This window comes from Oncorhynchus clarkii, chromosome 7, assembly GCF_045791955.1.
Source record: "Oncorhynchus clarkii lewisi isolate Uvic-CL-2024 chromosome 7, UVic_Ocla_1.0, whole genome shotgun sequence".
NCBI lineage: Eukaryota > Metazoa > Chordata > Actinopteri > Salmoniformes > Salmonidae > Oncorhynchus > Oncorhynchus clarkii.
The window spans coordinates 62,975,478-62,985,058 of NC_092153.1; the positions used below are offsets into that span (position 1 = coordinate 62,975,478).

Genomic DNA, 9,581 nt, shown 5'->3' on the forward strand with positions numbered 1-9,581 from the left:
AGCTGTAAACGTCAGAATAACTGTAACTGAAGAGTAATTGTCTTATGTTCGGAGTAGCTGTAAATGTCAGAATAACTGTAACTAAAGAGAAATGGTCTTATGTTTGGGGAGTAGCTGTAAATGTCAGAATAACTGTAACTGAAGAGTAATTGTTTTATCTTCAGAGTAGCTGTAAACGTCAGAGTAACTGTAACTGTCGGATTAACAGTAACTGTAAGAGAAACTGTCTTACGTTTGGTCCCCAGCGAGCCGGCCTGGTGACCCAGCAGATCTCAGTCTTACACTTCAGTCAGAAGATCCAGTCACAGCCATCCTGCTTCTGAATTACTATTTTGGACAGTGCATGGCCTCCCCGTTCTGCAGTAAGGACTATCGAAGAAGGCAACAGAAGCTCACGGTTAGGTTTACCCATAGATATCATATCACAGTTCAATAGTGTAATAAGCCAATTGTAGGTTTAATCAAGGTCAGGTTCACCTTTAGACTTCTCATAATAGTTCAGTAGTGTAATAGGCTGATAGTATGTGTAATCAAAACCCATATACTCCATATCACAGTCCAGTAGTGTGATAGGCGGATAGTATGTTTCATCAAAACTCGCTATAGGCTTCATATTGCAGTTCAGTAGTGTAATAGGCCGATAGTATCTCATGTTCAATCAAAAACAGGTTTGGTGGAAATCCACTGGGATTCTCTGCCTCAAACCTTATTACAGGGGCTGAGTCACTGGCTTACTGGTGCTCTTTTATCACTGACGTGATCTTCCTGTCCGGGTTAGCGCTCCCCTTTGGGTTTGTGCCGTGGGCGACATCTTCGTGGGCTATACTCGGCCTTGTCTCAGGATAGTAAGTTGGTGATTGAAGATATCCCTCTAGTGGTGCTTTGGCAAAGTGGGTGGGGTTATATCCTGCCTGTTTGGCCCTGTCCGGGGGTATCGTCGGATGGGGCCACACTGTCTCCCGACCACTCCTGTCTCAGCCTCCAGTATTTATGCTGCAATAGTTTATGTGTCGGGGGGGCTAGGGTCAGTCTGTCATATCTAGAGTATTTCTCCTGTCTTATCCGGTGTCCTGTGTGAATTTAAGTATTCTCTCTCTCTCTCTCTCTCTCTCTCTCTCTCTCTCTCTCTCTCTCTCTCTCTACCTCTCCCTCTACCTCTACCTCTCCCTCTACCTCTACCTCTCCCTCTACCTCTACCTCTCCCTCTACCTCTACCTCTACCTCTACCTCTACCTGATCCCTAGGACCATGCCTCAGGACTCCTGGCCTGATGACTCCTTGCTGTCCCCAGTCCACCTGGTCGTGCTGCTGCTCCAGTTTCAACTGTTCTGTCTGCGGCTATGGAACCCTGACCTGTTCACCGGACGTGCTACCTTGTCCCAGACCTGCTGTTTTCAACTCTCTAGAGACAGCAGGAGCGGTAGAGATTAAAAAATACTTTGAATTTACTCCTGAGGTGCTGACCTGTTGCACCCTCTACAACCACTGTGATTATTATTATTTGACTCTGCTGGTCATCTATGAACATTTGAACATCTTGGCCATGTTCTGTTATAATCTCCACCCGGCACAGCCAGAAGAGGACTGGCCACCCCTCATAGCCTGGTTCCTCTCTAGGTTTCTTCCTAGGTTCCGGCCTTTCTAGGGAGTTTTTCCTAGCCACATGCTTCTACACCTGCATTGCTTGCTGTTTGGGGTTTTAGGCTGGGTTTCTGTACAGCACTTTGTGACATCAGCTGATTGATTGAAATGGTGAGCAGAAACAGGGCTCTACCACTTAGAGGGAAATAACTATCTGTATATTACCACATTACCTCCAGCATCTGTGTGGTCTGTTTTGCAGCCAAGTCTTTCTCAGCTCTGATCCGGAGATCGTCTTGAAACTCCTTGTGGTTCCTGTCTTTGTGGATGGCCTTAAAAGGAGGTAGACAAAAAGGTTGTTGTCCAGGCACCCATCTTTATCTTCATAATTTATTTTAGCATTCAAGGGGGGACCAGGGAGGAGGAGTGAGAGAGAAAGTTGACATACCTTGCAGAGGAGACAGTTGTTCTCTGCAGAGCTTACACATAAACTCGTTGACTTCATCCTCAAAGATGCCCCAGCCAGCGCAGTCAGGAGTTTTGCACTGGTAGCTGTTCTCACTCCACGTCTCAGTGATACTGAGCCTCAGCTCTAGAAACTTCCGGTTCTCCTCCCGAGAGAGAAGCTAAAGAGACAAAGAACAGGTCACTGTGTAAAGTACAACATAATTGACTAAATATGTGTTATGGTGATGTGTATCTTTCACAAAAGCATCTTTGGGTCTTTTAAAGCACCCTTCATAAATTATAAAAGGTAATGTCATCACTTGATACAGATAACCATCGTGAGATAGCCTGGGTACAGGTTGTTTTTTTCCTTAGCCAACAAAGCATAAACAGACTGGCTGCCAGGCTAAGAGTGAGAGCACCAGCAGGACTCACAGATTTGATCTCCCGGTCATGCAGCTTGCTATCACAGCTGTAGTTTTCGTCCTCATAAGGGCAGGTCACCTCTGCATACATGTTGTTCACTATGGTTCCTTTAAGACACTACCAGCTTAGAAAACACACCCAAATAAGAAGGTATTTAACCTGTACACATCTCTAATTACTTTATTATTTAGATGGCAGTTTTGTTCGTTTTTTATTTATTACAGATGAAACATTCACAGAAACATATTTAATATTGATACAAGGTGAGTAAGACAACAATCCTATTAGATTTCCATTTATTTCAGATTAAACATAAATTAGTATTTCATGTCTATATTATTAATAGCAGTGGAGCGACAGTGATCTACTCAAGAGAATACCAGCCAGGACTTTGTCTCAATAGTTGTAGCTTTATTTCTTTGTGCACGAGACAATGGAACCCAGTAGTCAAGATGAGTCATACCTGCAGAAAACATGCAGGCACTACCGCAGTGTGGCTCCCTCCACTGGCGGAAGGGAGCAGTAGCAGATAGGACAGTCCAGCTCCTCCGTGTTGGAGACGAGGCTGTGGGCGTCCGTTTCCACCACTCAAGACATTCTTCTCCCGCTCTTCCTCCAATGCCTTTATCATCTCACTTACTTAAGTATATTTTAGCGATTACATTTACTTTTGAGACTTAAGTACATTGTAAACCAAATACTTTTAGACTTTTACTCAAATTGTATTTTACTGGGTGACTCACTTTTACTTGAGTCATTTTCTATTAAGGTATCTTTACTTTTACTCAAGTATGGGTACGTTTTCCACAACAGCAAATGTGTTTATATCCCTGTTAATGAGCCTTTCTTCTTTGCCAAGATAATCCATCCACCTGACAGGTATGGCATATCAAGAAGCTGATTAAACAGCATGATCATTACGTAGGTGCACCTTGTGCTGGGGGACAATAAAAGGCCACTTTAAAATGTGCAGTTTTGTCACACAACACAAAGCCACAGATGTCTGAAGATTTGAGGGAGCGTGCAATTGGCATGCTGTCTGCAGGAATGTCCACCAGAACTGTTGCCAGATAATTTATTGTTAATTTCTCTACCATAAACTGCCTCCAACGTAATTTTAGAGAATTTAGCAGTAAATCTAACCGGCCTCACAACCGCAGACCTCATGTAACCACACCAGCCCAGGACCTCCACATCCGGCTTCTTCACATGTGTGATTGTCTGAGGGTGGGTGGGGGTGCTGAGGAGTGTTTATGTCTGTAATAAAGCCCTTTCGTGGGGGTTAAACTCATTCTGATTGGCTGGGCCTGGCTCACCAGTGGGTGGGACAGGCTGCCAAGTGTTTTTTTTGTTTGTTTGTATTTAACCTTTAGTTAACAAGGCAAGTCAGTTAAGAACAAATTCTTATTTACAATAACGACCTACCAAAAGGTCTCCTGCGGGGACGGGGGCTGGGATTAAATATAAAAAATAAAATAGAAATATAGGACAAACACACATCACGACAAGAGAGACACCACACCACTACATAGAGATATCTATAGTAAGACAACAACATAGCATGACAGCAACACATCAAAACACAACATGACACCAACATGGTTGCAACACAACATGGCAGCAGCACAACATGGTGGCAGCACAAAACACGTTACAAACATTATAGACAGCAGCACAAAGGGCAAGAAGGTAAAGACAACAATACATCACGCGAAGCAGCTACAACTGTCAGTAAGCTCAAGACTGAGTCTTTGAATGAAGAGATGAAGATAAAATGGTCCAGTTTGAGTGTTTTTGCAGCTCGTTCCAGTCGCTATGCCCTCCCAAGCCCACCCATGGCTGTACCCCTGCCCAGTCATGTGAAATTCATAGATCCGGCCTAATTTATTTATTTCAATTGACTGATGTCCTTACATGAACTATAACTTAGTAAAATCTTTGAAATTGTTGCATGTTGCATATTTTTGCTCAGTATAGTGATGGAATAAGAAAAACCCACACAAGTCTCTATTTAGCTATATTTAATGATGACATGATCTTATATCTTGCATCCAGCTTTTTACAGTAAAAGGCATTCACCTGCTGGTACTGTAAAGGGGCCATCTTCTCTAGCTGGAGTCTCTGGACCTCCTGCTTATCAGGCTGGTAAACCTTGGGTACTTTATAAACTGCTGGTCTCTCAGACCCACACGCCCGGCCGCATTGGCTTGTTAGCATAGGTGTACACAGGGCATGACCAGCCCACCTGGTTGTCCACACACACACACACACGCATGCAAGCACCCACACACGCACGCACAAACATTATTGTAGAAACAAATGGTTATTGTATATACAGTGGCGTCCATAATTATTGGCACCCTTGATGAAGATGAGAAAAAAAGACAGTATAAATGCTCAACATTTTGGGGAAATTATATTATTTTAAACTAATACAATTGCTCAGAGAAATATATTTTGTTTAGGGCAATTCCACAGTAACAGAGTGATGCGGTTTTTCACTTTAAAATGTATGCCAAACAAAAACTAATGATTGCAAAGTTAAATAAACCATACAACTCTATGCACAAGGACTACTTATAACAATTTCCACCGAAAATTTTACATGAACATATTTAAGAACAGTGCAGATATAAAGTTTGATAACAGCATGACAGAATGACGGTTTGTGCTGTTTGTGCCGTCATTCTGTTACCAAACTTTGCAATATACAAGTCGGAAGTTTACATACACTTAAGTTGGAGTCATAAAAATGTGTTCACCAGCTATCAGTAGCTAAGGGAAGAAATCTGTGGGCATGCGCAGAGAGTGAACCATAGGCGTGAACAATAGCGGCAGCAAAAGGTAAAGCCCTGTATTGGATTGTTTTGAGTACATTGCTGGAAAGGACAAAATAAAATGCGTGTGTGGAACAGAGATAAAAGGAAAACCCAACCTACCTCAAAGTTCATCTATACAGCGCCCACAAAGAATCATACAAACAGTTTCAGAATAAAGACAAGGTGAGACAGCCAACAGCTATTCGTAGCTGCCCATCAGGACAACCAACTTGAACAGTTTGCATGAAAAGAGCAGAAACATGGCAACCTCATTCAAATGAGTTTACAAAATAAAAGCAATAGTTAGTTTATTCATCCAGTCTGGCAAGACTGTGCGGTGAGACAGCATTCAGAAAATTCAACCAAACACTTCCCAAATGTAAAAGTCCTGGCACGGTTTGATTGCTTTGCAAATGGATACAGCAACCCTTAAAGTTAAGGAGATTCTGAAAGAGGCATGAAAAACAACCCTGTGTGTTTACGGATGGAGCAAGAAAGGACTGACTGCGTCTTTTATGTGCGTATCAGTCTGCTTCTATCACCCCTCCTCCAACAAGGCACAGCATAGGCAAGGCACAACAGATCACCGACCATTTCGAATCCCACCGTACCTATACTCCTCTATGCAATCTGGTTTCCGAGCTGGTCATGGGTGCATCTCAGCCACGCTCAAGATCCTAAACAATATCATAATCGGCATCGACAAAAGACAATACTGTGCAGCCGCAATGATTGACCTGGCCAAGGCTTTCGAGTCTGTCAATCACAGCATTCTTATCAGCAGACTCAACTGCCTTGGTTTCTCAAATGTCTGCCTCGCCTGGTTCACCAACTACTTCTCAGACAGAGTTCAGTGTGTCAAATCGGAGGGCCTGTTGTCCGGACCTCTGGCAGTCTCTATGGGGGTTCCACAGGGTTCAATTCTTGGGCCGACTCTTTTCTCTGTATACATCAAAGATGTCGCTCTTGCGGCTGGTGATTCTCTGATCCACCTCTTCGCAGATGACACCATTCTGTATACTTCTGGCCCTTCTTTGGACACTGTGTTAACTAACCTCCAGATGAGCTTCAATGCCATACAACTCTCCTTCCGTGGCCTCCAACTGCTCTTAAATGCAAGTAAAACTAAATGCATGCTCTTCAACTGATCGCTGCCCTTACCTGCCCGCCCGCCTAGCATCACTACTCTGGACGGTTCTGACTTAGAATATGTGGACAACTACAAATACCTAGGTGTCTGGTTAGACTGTAAACTCCCATTCCAGACTCATATTAAGCATCTCCAATCCGAAATTAAATCTAGAATTGTGCAACAAAGCATCCTTCACTCATGCTGCCAAACATACCCTCGTAAAGCTGACTATCCTACCGATCATTAACTTCGGCAATGTCATTTACAAAATAGCCTCCAACACTCTACTCAGAAAATTGGATGCAGTCTATTATAGTGCCATCTGTTTTGCCACCAAAGCCCCATATACTACCCACCACTGTGACCTGTATGCTCTCGTTGGCTGGCCCTCGCTTCATATTCGTCGCCAAACCCACTGGCTCCGGGTCATCTATAAGTCCTTGCTAGGTAAAGCCCCACCTTATCGCAGCTCACTGGTCACCAAAGCAGCACCCACCCATAGCACGCGCTCCAGCAGGTATATTTCACTGGTCATGCCCGATTCCTCCTTTGGCCCCCTTTCCTTACAGTTCTCTGCTGCCAATGACTGGAACGAATTGGCTTTGGGGGTGACTGAAAAAACGATTTCCCCAAAAAACACAACTTGTAACCTATACGCAGGGAGTCAGGAAGCAGGTGCAGAATGTGAGTTTAAAACTAAGAAACATGAAGATAATCAAAACAGGAGTAATGTACAGAACATAAACAAAACCAATACTGCCTGAAGATTGAGGCTACTGAAGGCTAAATAAAGGGGGCGTAATCAGGGTGATAATGAAGTCCAGGTGTGCGTAACAAAGGGTAGAAGGTGTGCGCAATAATGGCTGCTAGCTGTGCATAATGTGGGTTGCCTGGACCGGTGGTTAGTAGACCTGGTGTGAGAGAGCGGGAGTAGGCGTGACATAACTATAGGCCTACAGCACACTAAAACTGAAACTTGATAATATAATCACAAAATATAAATAATTATATGAACTCAAAATCAATAAAAACTAGTCAACCAATTCTGAAATCGAACTGAAACTAAACTGAATTTCAAATATAAATATAAAAACTATAATAAAACTACAATAACCTTGGTGGAAACTATTTGTTTTTGTTTTATTTGAAGTTATACAGTTGAAGGTATTTCTGTTGGAGTTTACACAGAGAGAATATGCTGGCTTGCCGGGTCTTCCATATTATGTCACATCCCGCAAAAAAAAAAATCTGACTTCGGCATTCTTCGGAATTTTGATCAGTTTTATTTAATAACTCAAAAGATATTAAAGGAAGGTGTAACCTTTCATTGGGACTTTTTATGCATATACTAATGCAAATCCATATAATACATGTGGTTACATTTAGGCTACCTATCCTTTAAGTGTGCATGTGTGTGTCACAAGCTGATATACTGACAACCTGTGGGCCTTGCTCAGTATAATAGGTTATTTTTGGAAGACCAAATGGTGCTGTAGGGTGGAGTGTCCTTACGGTCTAGCCGATGGTGCTCCTCCTGGTTCAGTTGATCCCAGCTGAGGTTGACAGCATGGGCAGACTTGATGTACAAGTAGGCCTGGTCTTCATTATTCCTCAACCAATGGCTGAGTGTTAGTCCTCGGCCAGACGCTTCCCGATCACCCAGAGTGTTAGTCCTCGGCCAGACGCTTCCCGATCACCCAGCTCTGCAGAGATGGATTGAATTCATGGTTAGTATTGATCTGTGGAGAGATTCAAGAATACATGGGAGCTCTGTCTCTACTTGTTTTCATACAAATATGTGTATTAAAGACACTGAATAAATAGAGAAAAAATATAATTGCTGTTGGTGAAAATGGAGTTGCATCAATAATTTGTTTTACCTTCTCTTTCAGATCTGAAATGGTCATGTCGAGTGTTACCAACAAGGCAACAGGAACATAGTTATCTGAATGTGCATCCCCGACTCCCAACTTCAAACTGCAGCAAAGCAACCAGAAAAGGTAACTGGGTCTGAATTACTCTGCACTTAAACACATTTACAAAGGTTTTACTATTCATTCAGTTTTTCAAGAGAAAGGTGGGAGCTAAAGTGTAAAGTAAGTCATCCACAATCCCTTGTACCTCGTGGTCGATTATTGTCATGTCGATTATTCCACGTGTGTTTGCTCTCATATACAGTATAGGACAATCCTATGTAATGTTAAGTATGACCAACAGAACACTACTAAATGATTCCACATACCGAATAGAGTCCTGGGAGTAAGCCTTGTGGGAGATCCTGACAGACATTGGTACACACAACTCTGCCAGCTGCTCCAAACACCTCTTGGCTTCCTCTTTGTCACCACAGCTGATGGCCTCACTCAACAACTGGGCTAGCTCATCCACTGCAGTAGAAAAATAACCTTTTCATCAATGCATAGAACAATGCTAATTTAAACTTGGTCAGAGACCAGATATTGCATGTGCTGATTTTCACATATTACAGTATGTCATATTATGTGTCACTATCATCGCTCTTTGGCCCTTTATTGACCTGCCTATTTAGACATTATCAGGAAATCAGAAATGAGAACCACACAAACATAGGCTATGCCTAACTCTATTATGAATAACCTTTATTCTTACCCTCCTTTTAATCTTAAATTGCTTGTGAACGTCACCTCATGAGAAGACATAGTTTGACCTATTTTATGAAATTACAAGCAAAAGAAAATCATGATACAGAAGAATAACACAAAGTGAAAAACAACATTATGCAAAATGGAAACGTTCACTTTGACAGCACCCTTTCACTTTGACAGCACCCTTTCACTTTGACAGCACCCTTTCACTTTGACAGCACCCTTTCACTTTGACAGCACACTAAGGACAATATTTATATTGTATTGTAAACTAAATAACGTGATATTTTAGCCATAAGAATACTTTAGCTATAAAAGTGCAAAGGGGTGCAAAGGGGATTCTCAGCTGATCAGCTTTCAGTTACGTAATATGGCTATCAGACTTCTTCGTACAGTTTCCACAACTGTTGACAATAGAAAACCTTTCCTTTGCCTCAACATTTGAATGTAATTATAGAACTTGAACCTTCTCTTTACGTGTGTAGCTATTATCAAGATCAGAAGCAGTAGCGGTGAGTGGGTAAAATCACTGGTGAAGCCAACCTCTGTCCA

At 42.4% G+C, this 9,581-nt stretch overlaps 1 pseudogene; it reads right to left on the reverse strand.

Annotated features, from left to right (window-relative positions):
- Nucleotides 1–42: 42 nt before the first annotated feature.
- Nucleotides 43–9,083, reverse strand: LOC139412656 (ranBP-type and C3HC4-type zinc finger-containing protein 1-like; annotated as a pseudogene).
- Nucleotides 9,084–9,581: the final 498 nt, after the last annotated feature.